Here is a 15,688-nt window from a genome sequence, read left to right on the forward strand (position 1 = left end):
CAAACAGTTGCCAAATATGCATTGCTATCAGAAACATCTCAGACGCATCCCATACCAGGAAAGAATGCGCAATCTCAAGGGAAAAATATATTATCCTTTACACATAAAACATAAATATTATACTGACTACCAATCAACAAGAAATTAAAAGAGCAGCAATATCAATTTACTTAATGGTAAGTGAGGACCTTTAGCCTCTGAAAAAGGTGTAGGGTATTAAAACTATGTTCTTTTTGGGGGACCAGACCAGGGAGAGCAGCCTGGTCTCATAGACTAGACGTAACATAGTAAAAGTAATTCTGGGACGCTCACAATAGTAATATATGTGACCGGCTGCCTTGATTCAGTCTTATGTAGCAAAATATGAAATGGTGTCTTTACATTGCATAAAAGCAGACACAGAACTTCAAAATGGTATATCATACACTGCATTTGAAGAACAATGGGAAAGTAATTCTGCTCTGAAAGTTGATAAACTTGTAACCTCACTTTTGAGAAAATGGCCTTTGAATATTTTGGTACCTACTGGAGAGCTCTTCTTTTTCTACACCCATCCAATTCAGCATCATTCACACCCTCTTAAGCTTTATTCCCACCTATCTCTTTAAGGGTTGACCCGAGCGTTATGTCCTAACAACAGCAGTCAAGCGTCCAAGCTAACTGACTAACATTTGCTAGCTTGCTAGCTACTTCTAGGCACAAACGAGAGAACAGCTCACTGACCATTTAACTCTCCCTAGCAGAGCTGGTTAGGCTGTTTTTATGTTATCCAGTGCTTTCGTGATGGCAACGCTTTTTTGCCTACGTTTATTGACACCGGACATATTCAACAGATGTTGAGTGTTCATGAATTCATCAGTTATTGACATTCTATTGAAATGTTTACTTGCATAGTGGAGACTTTTGTTAAGACACGTAGCTAGCTAGCTAGCTAAGCAATGAACCATAATCCCAACTCATGACGTGACTACCCTGCATGAATCTGCAGGTAACTAACCAACCAAGTTCAATGTTAGCTAGCTAACAAGGCTATAACCAGCAAAGCAAATGGCTCTGAGATACGAATAATAAGATCATACAAGTAACATTAGTTAAGGAGCCAGCCAGTTAACTTCTTCGAGATAGGGGGCGCTCTTTTAATTTTGGGATAAAAAACGTTCCCGTTTTAAACAAGATATTTTGTCACAAAAAGATGCTCGACTATGCATGTAATTGACAGCTTTGGAAAGAAAAAACTCTGACATTTCCAAAACTGCAAAGATATTATCTGTGAGTGCCCGAGAACTAATGCTACAGGCGAAACCAAGATTAAATTTCATACAGGAAATGCCCCATATTCTGAAGGCGCTGTGTTCCAATGTCTCCTTATATGGCTGTGAATGCTCCAGGAATTAGCCTGCACTTTCTGTCGTTTCCCCAAGGTGTCTGCAGCATTGTGACGTATTTGTAGGCATATCATTGGAAGGTTGACCATAAGAGACTACATTTACCAGGTGTCCGCCCGGTGTCCTGTGTCGAAATTATTGCGTAATCTCTAGGTCCATGCGCGTTCCATTTCTTCAGAAGAGAAACTAAACTGCCACGAATGATTTATCATCGATAGATATGTGAAAAACACCTTGATTCTATTTCTGAAATCTGACGTTGGCTGGATTCACAACAAGTTTAGCTTTAATTTGCTATCTTGCATGTGTGATTTAATGAAAGTTTGATTTTTATAGTAATTTATTTGAATTTGGCGCTCTGCATGTTCCCTGGCTTTTGGCCCGGTGGGAACTAGCCAGATAGCTAGCTAGAATATGTAACATATCATACTTTTTGCAAATTTGTAAGATATTGTACGTTTTGTAAATTCGTAACATATAATACCAATGAATACATACAATACGAAGTGAGTGTCCCAGATTTACATACAGAATAATACGAAATCCTCTGAGACCAGGTTGTAGACCAATAGGCCTACAACAGGCATGGGTCAGTGTTGTCTTAAACGTACTCTTGTCTTGGATTGGTTTTACTTCCTCATGTTCAAAATGTCCTCACTTATTGCTTGTCTTTATTCATACTAAATAAAACATATCCTCCCTCCATGGTGCACACAGTCAAACATTTACCTATGAATCCAAAGTACAAGTCCTGTCCTGGGCCCGGTTTCCCAATAGCGATGGAATTTAGGCTTACTAGTGTTTTAACAATGCATCATAAAAATAACTTCACTCCTGTTTCCCATGACACCACACAGTGCACTCGTTACAAAGTGATAGCTTGCTGTGTGTGTTGGCAGTCAATGTTAATATTTTATCTCTGTTAGCTCATTGCACATTTTATTGTGTTGCACATTTTCTTCTGTTCCACTGAATGCTGTTTTGATGAGTAACTCAATTTGTTTTCAGAATGTAGTTGGAACAGAGAGCCCAGCAGGCTACACAACAACATAGCTGGAAAACTACTCAAAACGTATACAAATAACTTAAAAAGATTTGACTGCTAAATGGAACTTAACTGGCTAATTTTAGCTAGCTAACATTAACGTAGCTCTCTGGCTAATCATCCATGGACATGGTAAGTTAAAATTCTTACCTGTAGGCATTGGTTATATCTAGCTAGCTAACATTTTGATATCTGTTTATAGCATGTCTGATAGTAAATGTGTGTGTGTGCGTGTGCGTGTGCGCGTGTGTGTGTGTGTGTGTGTGTGTGCGTGCGTGCGTGCGTGCGTGCATGTGTGTTTGTGAGAGAGATTGTGATCACAATAACTTTAGAAAACATTGTCATGGTGTAACGGATGTGAAACGGCTAGCTTAGTTAGCGGTGCGCGCTAAATAGCGTTTCAATCGGTTACGTCACTTGCTCTGAGACCTTGAAGTAGTAGTTCCCCTTGCTCTGCAAGGGCCGCGGCTTTTGTGGAGCGATGGGTAACGATGCTTCGTGGGTGACTGTTGTTGATGGTGTGCAGAAGGTCCCTGGTTCGCGCCCGGGTATGGGCGAGGGGACGGTTCAAAAATTATACTGTTACAATGGCAACGTTTTCATGCTAGTTCTGTGTGTTCTGTGTGTTCTGTGTGAGAGGGAGGGGAGATAATGATTATGATCACAAGATTGTCATCATGTCAACATTGTTTCATGCCAGCTGTGTGTGTGTGAGGGAGAAAGAGAGAGAGAGAGAGATGCATGAATACACATATCGTTTACAGATTGGCAGGTAAGGGTGCTCTTGAGCGGCTAGATGTTCTTTACCATTCGGCCATCAGATTTACCACCAATGCTCCTGATAGGACACATCACTGCACTCTATACTTTCTGTAAACTGGTCATTTCTGTAAACTCATCGCAAGACTCACTGGTTAATGCTTATTTATAAAACCCTCTTAGGCCTCACTCCCCACTATCTGAGGTATCTACTGCAGCCCTAATCCTCCACATACAACACCCGTTCTGCCAGTCACATTCTATTAAATGTCCCCTAGCACACACATTCCTGGGTCGCTCCTTTTTATCTCCATCTCTTCATTCAAAGACTCAATCATGGACACTTACTGACAGTTGTGGCTGCTTCACATGATGTATTGCTGTCTCTACCTTATTGCCCTTGTGCTGTTGTCTGTGCCCAATAATGTTTGTACCATGTTTGTGCTGCTACCATTTTGTGCTGCTGCCATGTTGTGTTGCTACAATGTTGTTGTCATGTGGTGTTGCTACCATGCTGTGTTGTCATGTGTTGCTGCCATGCTATGTTGTTGTCTTAGGTCTCTCTTTATGTAGTGTTGTGGTGTCTCTCTTGTCATGATGTGTGTTTTATCCTATATTTTTATTTAATTTATTTTTATTTTTAATCCTCGCAAAAGTCCTTTTGCCTTTTGGTAGGCCATCATTGTAAATAAGAATTTGTTCTTAACTGACTCGCCTAGCTAAATAAATAAATAATATATATATGTATGTATATACACAATACATTTTTCATATCCCTGCTCCACCTCAATACTCAATCTAACAATACACCTCTCAACTGCCTTTTTACATTTTTTAGTTTCTTTTTTTGCAGGAATCTTCTAGCTTGGATGGAAGGATTGAGAAGTGAACAAAGGGAATGAGTACAGAAGTTATCCAGCATGCTGACTAAGACATTTAAATAGCCTATGTTTTGCAATCTATCTCTTTCTCTATCTCTCTCCGTCTATCTGCCTGACAGCCAGATTGCTGAGGGTCAACATCGTCAATGTACTTGCTAGGCTAAGTCTAACTTAGTGAAGACCTTAGGTAATGGTTAATCGGGATTCTTCTGTCTTTACAGTTCCTGAAACATGTCAATGACCGGATGCATGGCTTCTACAGCAGTGCTTGGCCACCCACTCAGTTACCAGTGACCTATTCTGCCACATCTCAGGGAAAGGAGACAGCAGAACCACCCCTCCCTAAATCCATAGTCATTGAAAGTAAGATGTGTGCAAAATTATATAGATTTTTTTCTGTTTGATACTCTGATCTTCAATAAACCACATCATCACTCTGTACAATTAGTAGATACAGTACAGTAGCTCCCGGGTGAGATCCGTCTAAAGACAGGTAAATAGCGCCCACTAGCAGCTGTACAGGCTATCTTTCCCCATTAATATCACTTGTGAAATTTGGGATTGGTGGAGGAGGCACTCCACATTAATCTGTCAGCTCCTAAGAAATACACACACAAATACAATAGTTAAAGGATTTATTGATTAAAATGTTAATCCTTTCGGTAGAAAATGCACCGAATCAACATTTACATTACATTTAAGTCATTTAGCAGACGCTCTTATCCAGAGCGACTTACAAATTGGTGGATTTGAAGGATTACTGAAGGATTACTTTATCCTATCCTAGGTATTCCTTAAAGAGGTGGGGTTTCAGGTGTCTCCGGAAGGTGGTGATTGACTCCGCTGTCCTGGCGTCGTGAGGGAGTTTGTTCCACCAAGCGCCGATTGTGCAATACCTTTCATCCCCTCCCTCCAGAAATTAGACAGTTTGATGAGCTGACCTGGTGATCCCTCTTCTCTGCGACTATATTAGACCGTATACCACGGGTATGACAAAACATGTATTTTTACTGCTCTAATTACGTTGGTAACCATATTATAATATCAATAAGGCACCTCGGGTGTTTGGAGTATATGGCCAATATACCATGGCTAAGGGCTGCGCCTGGCACTCCGCGATGCGTTGTGCGTAAGAACACGACCCATCGTATGAGAGTTCTCATGTTTATGTTGAGAATCAGAGAATACTGAATACTTTATTTGACATCTTCATGCTATCTCCTGTTAACACTAGCAGAGGAAGGATGCGTACCGTGGCTAGGTCAAGTGCGGTCTGTCCCTCCTGTTTCTTCATGGTAGGGTCAGCTCTGTGGGCCAGCATTAGAGCACACAGTGCAGGACGGCACTTCTGAGTCGGCTCGTAGACAGGGGTGAAGGCCCACTTGTCTGTAGCATTCACACACATGTTGAACTTGATCAGGAGGGCTGCAATATCCACGTGCTGTAGAGCAGCTATTCCCAAACTGGGGTACACGCAATACCATCAGGGTTACGCCAAATAAAAATATATACAAAAATTAAATGTATTTTTCTTCTTTTTTTCTTCCCATTTTCAAACAGTCCATTTATATTTTCCAACGGGGCTATACATTTGGGTGACGTTTTTCTCTTGCCTGAGTTGCCTCGTTTCACTGCCAAAAATAAAATTAAACCATCTAGTGTTCAGCAAAATAACAACACAACGTCAAATACAGGTAGCCTAGTCAAATAATTAACATCCAATCACATTAACCGTTACTATCTTACGGGAATTCCACTAATGGTCCGTATGTACCTGGGAAAGCACCGAAAAACAGACAGGGACGTTGGACCATCGAAGAGGCGGAAATATGATGAGAACGAGATTGATTTGGGGTTCACTTATATTGGGAGTAGTGCCTTTCCTCAGCCACAGTGTGTTATATGTGCAAAAGTACTATCTCACAACTCAATGAAACCTTCACTCTTGCGCAGACATTTACAAACAAAACATGCCAATTTGAAAAATAAGCCACAGGAGTATTTCAGTGAGAATTCAGATGACTTTCGAGTAGTAAGACATGTATAAAAGCAACAGATACCAGATCGAGCCTCACCAGGAGCAAGTGCTTTTCTTGAAGCCCCTGCCTGTCTATTTCTTGTCCAGAAAAGGAGCATTTATACGATCTATTTCATTGAGATAACAGGTCAGAGTGCAGGCACAGCTACGATTCAAGTCCATAGTCTTCTGAATCACCAGCTCTGCCTGACACGTCAGCAATGCAGGGTGGCAAGCCTGCTCGAAAGTCCAAGCGGATGGCTGTTTGCGAAGTGAGTTGGTGCTTCGGCAGAGAAAATAATCGAACATGGGGCTCAGCCCACGACCCTGAGATTTTAAGAGTCTCATGCTCTACCGACTGAGCTAGCCAGGCACCTCAACGATAATATTGACTTGGTCCGAATATCGTACAGCTCCGATTGTGCAAAATATGGTGATTAGTGAGAGTGTTGTTGATGGATCCTGTGGTGCAATCTGTTAGCGTGGACACTTTGCAATCTGTTAGTAGGACATTTTTATATGTAATAGGTATGTTCACTGAACTTGTGAAGGTGGTAAATGACCTTTTAATGGCATCAGACCGAGGCTCTGCATCTGTCCTTGTGCTCCTAGACCTTAGTGCTGCTTTTCAAATCAAATCAAATTTTATTTGTCACGTACACATGGTTAGCAGATGTTAATGCGAGTGTAGCGAAATGCTTGTGCTTCTAGTTCCGACAATGCAGTAATAACCAACAAGTAATCTAACTAACAATTCCAAAACTACTGTCTTATACACAGTGTAAGGGGATAAAGAATATATACATAAGGATATATGAATGAGTGATGGTACAGGGCAGCATAGGCAAGACACAGTAGATGGTATCGAGTACAGTATATACATATGAGATGAGTATGTAAACAAAGTGGCATAGTTAAAGTGGCTAGTGATACATGTATTACATAAGGATGCAGTCGATGATATAGAGTACAGTATATACGTATGCATATGAGATGAATAATGTAGGGTAAGTAACATTATATAAGGTAGCATTGTTTAAAGTGGCTAGTGATATATTTACATCATTTCCCATCAATTCCCATTATTAAAGTGGCTGGAGTTGAGTCAGTGTCAATATCAGTGTGTTCGCAGCAGCCACTCAATGTTAGTGGTGGCTGTTTAACAGTCTGATGGCCTTGAGATAGAAGCTGTTTTTCAGTCTCTCGGTCCCAGCTTTGATGCACCTGTACTGACCTCGCCTTCTGGATGATAGCGGGGTGAACAGGCAGTGGCTCGGGTGGTTGATGTCCTTGATAATCTTTATGGCCTTCCTGTAACATCGGGTGGTGTAGGTGTCCTGGAGGGCAGGTAGTTTGCCCCCGGTGATGCATTGTGCAGACCTCACTACCCTCTGGAGAGCCTTACGGTTGAGGGCGGAGCAGTTGCCGTACCAGGCGGTGATACAGCCCGCCAGGATGCTCTCGATTGTGCATCTGTAGAAGTATGTGAGTGCTTTTGGTGACAAGCCGAATTTCTTCAGCCTCCTGAGGTTGAAGAGGCGCTGCTGCGCCTTCTTCACGATGCTGTCTTTGTGTGTGGACCAATTCAGTTTGTCTGTGATGTGTATGCCGAGGAACTTAAAACTTGATACCCTCTCCACTACTGTTCCATCGATGTGGATAGAGGGGTGCTCCCTCTGCTGTTTCCTGAAGTCCACAATCATCTCCATAGTTTTGTTGATGTTGAGTGTGAGGTTATTTTCCTGACACCACACTCCGAGGGCCCTCACTTCCTCCCTGTAGGCCGTCTCGTCGTTGTTGTGTCGTCTGCAAACTTGATGATTGAGTTGGAGGCGTGCGTGGCCACGCAGTCGTGGGTGAACAGGGAGTACAGGAGAGGGCTCAGAACGTACCCTTGTGGGGCCCCTGTGTTGAGGATCAGCGGGGAGGAGATGTTGTTGCCTACCCTCACCACCTGGGGGCGGCCCGTCAGGAAGTCCAGTACCCAGTTGCACAGGGCGGGGTCGAGACCCAGGGTCTCGTGCTTGATGACGAGCTTGGAGGGTACTATGGTATTGAATGCCGAGCTGTAGTCGATGAACAGCATTCTCACATAGGTATTCCTCTTGTCCAGATGGGTTAGGGCAGTGTGCATTGTGGTTGAGATTGCATTGTCTGTGGACCTATTTTGGCGGTAAGCAAATTGGAGTGGGTCTAGGGTGTCAGGTAGGGTGGAGGTGATATGGTCCTTGACTAGTCTCTCAAAGCACTTCATGATGACGGAAGTGAGTGCTACGGGGCGGTAGTCATTTAGCTCAGTTACCTTAGCTTTCTTGGGAACAGGAACAATGGTGGCCCTCTTGAAGCATGTTGGAACAGCAGACTGGTATAGGGATTGATTGAATATGTCTGTAAACACACCGGCCAGCTGGTCTGCGCATGCTCTGAGGGCGCGGATGGGGGTGCCGTCTGGGCCTGCAGCCTTGCGAGGGTTAACACGTTTAAATGTCTTACTCACCTCGGCTGCAGTGAAGGAGAGACCGCATGTTTTCGTTGCAGTTGGTTTTGATACCATCGATCACCACATTCTTTTGGAGAGATTGGAAACCCTGATTGGTCTACACGGACAAGTTCTGGCCTGGTTTAGATATTATCTGTCGGAAAGATATCAGTTTGTCTCTGTGAATGGTTTGTCCTCGGTGTTCCTCAAGGTTCTGTTTTAGGACTACTATTGTTTTCACTATATATTTTACCTCTTGGGGATATCATTCAAAAACATAATGTTAACTTTCATTGCTATGCGGATGACACACAGCTGTACATTTCAATGAAACATGGTGAAGCCCCAAAATTGCCCTCGTTAGAAGCCTGTGTTTCAGACATAAGGAAGTGGATGGCTGCAAACTTTCTACTTTTAAACTCGGACAAAACAGAGATGCTTGTTCTAGGTCCCAAGAAACAAAGAGATCTTCTGTTGAATCTGACAATTAATCTTAATGGTTGTACAGTCGTCTCAAATAAAACTGTGAAGGACCTCGGCGTTACTCTGGACCCTGATCTCTCTTTTGACGAACATATCAAGACTGTTTCAAGGACAGCTTTTTTCCATCTACGTAACATTGCAAAAATCAGAAACTTTCTATACAAAAATTATGCAGAAAAATTAATCCATGTTTTTGTTACTTCTCGGTTAGACTACTGCAATGCTCTACTTTCCGACTACCCGGATAAAGCACTAAATAAACTTCAGTTAGTGTTAAATATGGCTGCTAGAATTCTGACTAGAACCCCCCAAAAATATCATATAACTCCAGTGCTAGCCTCCCTACACTGGCTTCCTGTCAAGGCAAGGGCTGATTTCAAGGTTTTACTGCTAACTTAAAAAGCATTACATGGGCTTGCTCCTATCTATCTCTCTGATTTGGTCCTGCCGTACAAAGCTACACATATGCTACGGTCACAAGACGCAGGACTCCTAATTGTCCCTAGAATTTCTAAGCAAACAGCTGGAGACAGGGCTTTCTCCTATAGAGCTCCATTTTTATGGAATGGTCTGCCTACCCATGTGAGAGACGCAGACTCCGTCTCAACCTTTAACTCTTTATTGAAAACTCATCTCTTCAGTAGGTTCTATGATTGACTGTAGTCTGGCCCAGGAGTGTGAAGGTGAACGGAATGGCACTGGAGCAACGAACCGCCCTTGCTGTGTCTGCCTGGCCGGTTCCCCTCTTTCCACTGGGATTCTCTGCCTCTAACCCTATTACAGGGGCTGAGTCCCTGGCTTACTGGTGCTCTTCCATGCCATCCCTAGGAGGGGTGCGTCTCTTGAGTGGATTCAGTCACTGACGTGATCTTCCTGTCTGGGTTGGCGGCCCCCCTTGGGTTCTGCCATGGTAGAGATCTTTGTGGGCTACATGGGGCCTTGTCTCAGGATGGTAAGTTGGTGGTTGAAGATATCCCTCTAGTGGTGTGGGGGCTGTGCTTTGGTAAAGTGGATGGGGTTATATCCTGCCTATTTGGCCCTGTCCGGGGGTATCGTCGGATGGGGCCACAGTGTCTCCCGACCCCTCCTGTCTCAGCCTCCAGTATTTATGCTGCAGTAGTTTATGTGTCGGGGGGCTAGGGTCAGTCTGTTATATCTGGAGTATTTCTCCTGTCTTATCCGGTGTACTAAGTGAATTTAAGTATGCTCTATCTAATTCTCTCTTTCTTTCTTTCTCTCTCTGAGGACCTTAGCTACTACCTGGCGTGATGACTCCTTGCTGTCCCAAGTCCACCTGGCCATGCTGATGCTCCAGTTTCAACTGTTCTGCCTGCGGCTATGGAAACCTGACCTGTTCACCGGACGTGCTACCTGTCCCAGACCTGCTGTTTTCAATTCTCTAGAGACAGCAGGAGCGGTGGAGATACTCAGAATTATCTGCTATGAAAAGTCAACTGACATTTAATCCTCAGGGGCTGACCTGTTGCACTCTCGAAAACCACTGTGATTATTATTAGTTGACCCTGCTGGTCATCTATGAACAATTGAACATCTTGGCCATGTTTTGTTATAATCTCCACCCGGCACAGCCAGAAAAGGACTGGCCACCCCTCATAGCTTGGTTCCTCTCTTAGTTTCTTCCTAGGTTCTGATCTTTCTAGGGAGTTTTTCCTTGCCACCCTGCTTCTACACCTGCATTGCTTGCTGTTTGGGGTTTTAAGCTGGGTTTCTGTACAGCACTTTGAGATATCAGCTGATGTAAGAAGGGCTATATAAATACATTTGATTTGATTTGACATCCAAGCTGTTACATGTCTAGGCATTCCGAAATGTCACGTTCATCCGTGTGTTGGTGTTTTGACAGAAACCGGTAATCCAAATCAGAGTTCCGAGTTTGATTATATTCTGTAGAATAGGGACTAACAACACAGTTTTAAAATAACTATCATAAAACATTACATAAGATTTATGGATTGCGTTGTCAATGGTTTCTGTGTTATACTTCTAAAGCCTTATGGTTATGCCTCTCTCAAAGCTCATAAAACATCTTAGATGCACACAAGCACCATTGTCAACCCAAATGTAGAGAGTAGAATATAAAATACAATCTTTGTAGAGTTCCAGTCAAAGGTTTGTACACACCTACTCATTCCAGGCCTTTTCTTTATTTTTTACTACACTGTAAAATAATAGTGAAGACATCAAAACTATGAAATAACACATATGGAATTGTGTAGTAACCAAAAAAGTGTTAAACAAATCAAAGTATATTTTATATTTGAGATTCTTCAAAGTAGCCACCCTTTGCCTTGACGGCAGTTTTTACAAGACGCTGTACTTCTGTACCATGGAGCATCTGCTGCATGGTTTGTCGTATTGGATCCTCTGCTCAGCTGAGGTGTGGGAACATTGCCTGGGGACGTCAGTGGCCTACAGCTCCACTGTAGTCAGGCAGGTAGCTCTCTGATAGAGGCAAGGAATCAGCAGCAGCGGGAGCGTTGCGTCGAGACTGAAACACACAGGAGGACCTCAGGCACACTACCGGTCAAACATTTTAGATCACCTACTCATTCAAGGGTCTTTATTTTTACTATTTTCTACATTGTAGAATAAGAGTCAAAACTAGAAAATAACACATGGAATTGTGTAGTAACCAAAAAAAGTATTAAACAAATCAAAATATATTTTATATTTGAGATTCTTCAAATAGCCACCCTTTGCCTTGATGACAGCTTTGCACACTCTTGACATTCTCTCAACCAGCTTCACCTGGAATGCTTCTCTAACAGTCTTGAAGGAGTTCCCACACATGCTGAGCACTTGTTGGCTGCTTTTCCTTCACTCTGCAGTCCAACTCATCCCAAACCATCTCAATTTGGTTGAGGTCGGGGGATTGTGGAGGCCAGGTCATCTGATGCAGCACTCCATCACTCTCCTTCTTGGCGAAATTTTTGGGTCATTGTCCTGTTGAAAAACAAATGATAGTCCCCCTAAGCGCAAACCAAATGTGATGGCATATCGCTAAAGAATTCTATGGTAGCCATGCTGGTTAAGTGTGCCTTAAAAGCACCCCCACAGCATAAACACCTCCTCCTCCATGCTTTACGGTGGGAAATACACATGTGGAGATCATCCTTTCACCCACACCACATCTCACAAAGACACTGCAGTTGGAACCAGAAATCTCCAATTTGGACTCCAGAACAAATCTCCACCGGTCTAATGTCCATTACTCGTGTTTCTTGGCCCAAGCAAGTCTCTTCTTATTATTAGTGTCCTTTAGTAGTGGTTTCTTTGCAGCAATTCGACCATGAAGGCCTGATTCACACAGTCTCCTCTGAACAGTTGATGTTGAGATGCGCCTGTTACTTGAACTCTGTGAAGCATTTATTTGGGATGCAATTTCTGATGCTGGTAACTCATAGTGCTTGATGGTTTTTGCAACTGCACATGAAGAAACCTTCATAGTTCTATTGACTGACCTTCATGTCTTAAAGTAATGATGGACTGTTGTTTCTCTTTGCTTATTTGAGCTGTTCTTGGTATAAAATGGACTTGGTCTTTTACCAAATAGGGCTATCTTCTGTATACACAACTGATTGGCTCAAAAACATTAAAAGGGAAAGAAATTCCACATATTAACTTTTAAGAAGGCACACCTCTTAAATTAAACGCATTCCAGGTGACTACCTCATGAAGCTGGTTGAGAGAAGGCCAGTTGTGCAAAGCTGTTATCAAGGCAAAAGGTGGCTATTTGAATAATCTCAAATATAACATATATTTTGATTTGTTAAACACTTTTTTGGTTACTACATGATTCCATGTCTGTTATTTCATTGTTTCATAGTTTCATGATGTCTTCACTATTATTCCACAATGTCGAAAATAATAAAAATATAGAAAAACCATTGAATGAGTAGGTGTTCTAGAACTTTTGACCGGAAGTGGAAGTGGCATGTGAACAAAAATTACACTCATGCCAATTAAAAACTATGGAAGAAAACGTCCCTCTCTGCAGGGCTTCCTCCTCGGTTGCATCCTGCCAATGCAGATACCAGCCAATTCCAGGCCGCCAGGTGGGTAGGGCTGCCGCACTGCTTCCGAGTCACGGCAGCAAATTATAACATAAGTACCTGTGAGGGCATTTTCTGTTAAACCTTACTAATGCTTGTATACTAAAATATCCTTATTTAAGCCTAGGCATTGGACTTGAGATTGTTTTAAGAAACTAACTCATATAAGATAGAAAAGTGTGTGTGCATTAATAAGATGCCTGTTCTAACTGTTCTGTATGTGTAGTATAACCCCATAATATCTGGGAGCTCAACCAAGAGCTGACCGAAACGACTCATGTTTTGTGTGTGTGACCAGTACAACCGTACATCATCTTGGCCAGCAGTCAAAGGCACTTGCTTGCCCAACTTGGGGGAACTGTTGAACTACTGTTAGAGGAAGTATGCCTGGAGTGACTTCCTGTCATTCTGGTCCTTGTTGTCCTCACTCAGTTGCGACAGACTGAAGTAACCTTTTCACCTAGTTGTCTCCCCTCACACACACACACACACATACATAGGGTCACGTGTTTTGCAGATGCTTGCATGGGGTAGCTTGACTAAATAAATGCTCCTGTTGTCACGTTCTGACCTTAGTTCTTTTGTTATGTCTTTGTTGTAGTATGGTCAGGGCGTGAGCTGGGTGGGTAGTCTATGTTCTTTTTTCTATGTTGGGGTTTTGTGTTTGGCCTGGTATGGTTCTTAATCAGAGGCAGGTGTCGTTCGTTGTCTCTGATTGAGAATCATACTTAGGTAGCCTTTTCTCACCTGTGTTTTGTGAGTGATTGTTTTCTGTTATGTGTCTGTCACCTTACAGAACTGTTTCGTTTCGTTCTCCTTTGTTATTTTGTTTAGTGTTCTCTGTTTAGTAAATAATATGAAAACTTAACACGCCGCGATTTGTTTTTCACCTTATTCCAACGACGAGCGTTACACCTGTACTATTTGTACAGGAGGCACTCACTCAATTTCACCTGCGTGGGTGGGGCGACCAGCCTCATTATTATATGTTTTAATAAAAGTAATACCTTGATTGATTATTCACTTTGCCTCTCCTCATTATTAGTTAAAGGTAGAATTTCCACACATACAGCACCCGGGAAATCAGGAGCTCGATAATGAGTTTAGGGCCCAAAACTCCAGTCCATCTTGGAACTTCTGCACTGTTTGAAACTTCAAAGAGTTCAGGTTATCAGAGAGATGGACAGGTATAACATAGATATCCTGTGTGTAGCGAAAGCAGATGGACTGGTGACAAGTGATAGCTCAACAATATTCTATTCAGGAAAGTATGATTCCCACTCCAGTGGTGATGCCCTCATTATCAATAGAACAACTGCCAAATCCCCCTTGGAATGGGAACCCATAAGTGCAAGATTTGACTCCAAGTACTGCAAGCTCACCATCCTGCAATGCTATCCCCCCACCAACGAGGCAGAGGAGGAGGACAAGGATGACTGGTACGAGCAGCTACAACAAGGAGTATTCAAGGTCCCACAACACAACGTGATTATAACAATGGGAGATTTGAATACCAAGGTTGGAGCCGCTAACACTGACTGTGAACAGGCTATGGGGCAACACGGCTGTGGTACCATCAACAACAACAGTGAAATGAAATTAGATGATCTCTGCAGGATGTCAAGGTCCACCATGGGGCAGATGTCAACAGCGATCACTACCTGGTAAAAGCCAAGGTCAGGCTGAAGCTGCGAGCCACACACACACAATACAGAAAGTATTTGACCTCAACAATCTCACATCTCCTGAAATAAAGCTCTTCCTATTGTTAGGTTATGAACAGAGAAAAAAATCTTAAACCAAGTTTATTCAACCCATGTGGTGCTTCAGCTACAAACACAACATACAAGTCACACAAGCACATCTTTATACCTTCCAATTAAGCAGAGTCCTCTCCTTGCATGTCGAAGATAGACAGTCATTATCTGTTGTTAGGCAGAAACGCAGTAGGTTCCTCTGACTCGTATTGTCATGGCCCTGCCTAAGTCTATGACCCTCATATGGGTGTGGAAATGTGTATATACAGTATGTGTGCAACAGGACTGGAATCAGATGTTCTTCAGTGTGGGCCCCTGTGGCCCCCCTTCCAGCACTATCTTCTCTCTTCAACTGTTAACTTTATCTCGAGTTGAGTTCCACATCCCTCATGGTCCTGGTTCCTCAGCAGCTAGTCTGCCTTATCAATAACTATACTGTTTCCCTTTGCCTCCCTCCTTAGGAACATTCATATTCTACAATAATATATTTGAACAGAGTATAAACTTTCTGCACTTACCCTTTTCTCACTCAGTCACTTTCCATATAACTCAGTAACTTCCTCTTTACCCTTCCTTGACAACCAACATATACATTTATTATACATGTAAAGTAATCACTAAGTTATTGTAAGGTAACATCAATAAGTACATTTCAAGCTAGAATCCCAACACCATTTAGCAAAAAAATTGCCTCAGTCCATTAGCCAATGCAAAGGAAGAAGACCAGGGCACAGTTGGAGTAACATCAAGAATGTATACACAGAAATGCCAAAGAAAGTTATTGGCTTTAGAAAGAAGAAGGGCAAGAA

The 15,688-nt window shown here is 42.6% G+C and overlaps 1 long non-coding RNA gene across 2 annotated transcripts; it reads left to right on the forward strand.

The window, feature by feature from the left end:
• The first annotated feature begins 2,252 nt into the window (after nt 1–2,252).
• On the forward strand, nt 2,253–6,733 carry LOC124002536. Of its 2 annotated transcripts, none has more exons than XR_006833056.1 (3): nt 2,253–2,562; nt 4,043–4,433; nt 4,858–6,733. It is a non-coding gene; the product is annotated as an uncharacterized LOC124002536 (long non-coding RNA). The 2 variants fall into 2 exon arrangements; XR_006833055.1 differs by having other exon boundaries at nt 4,292–4,433.
• Nucleotides 6,734–15,688: the final 8,955 nt, after the last annotated feature.

The sequence above is a fragment of the Oncorhynchus gorbuscha genome, linkage group LG18, assembly GCF_021184085.1.
Source record: "Oncorhynchus gorbuscha isolate QuinsamMale2020 ecotype Even-year linkage group LG18, OgorEven_v1.0, whole genome shotgun sequence".
Lineage (NCBI taxonomy): Eukaryota > Metazoa > Chordata > Actinopteri > Salmoniformes > Salmonidae > Oncorhynchus > Oncorhynchus gorbuscha.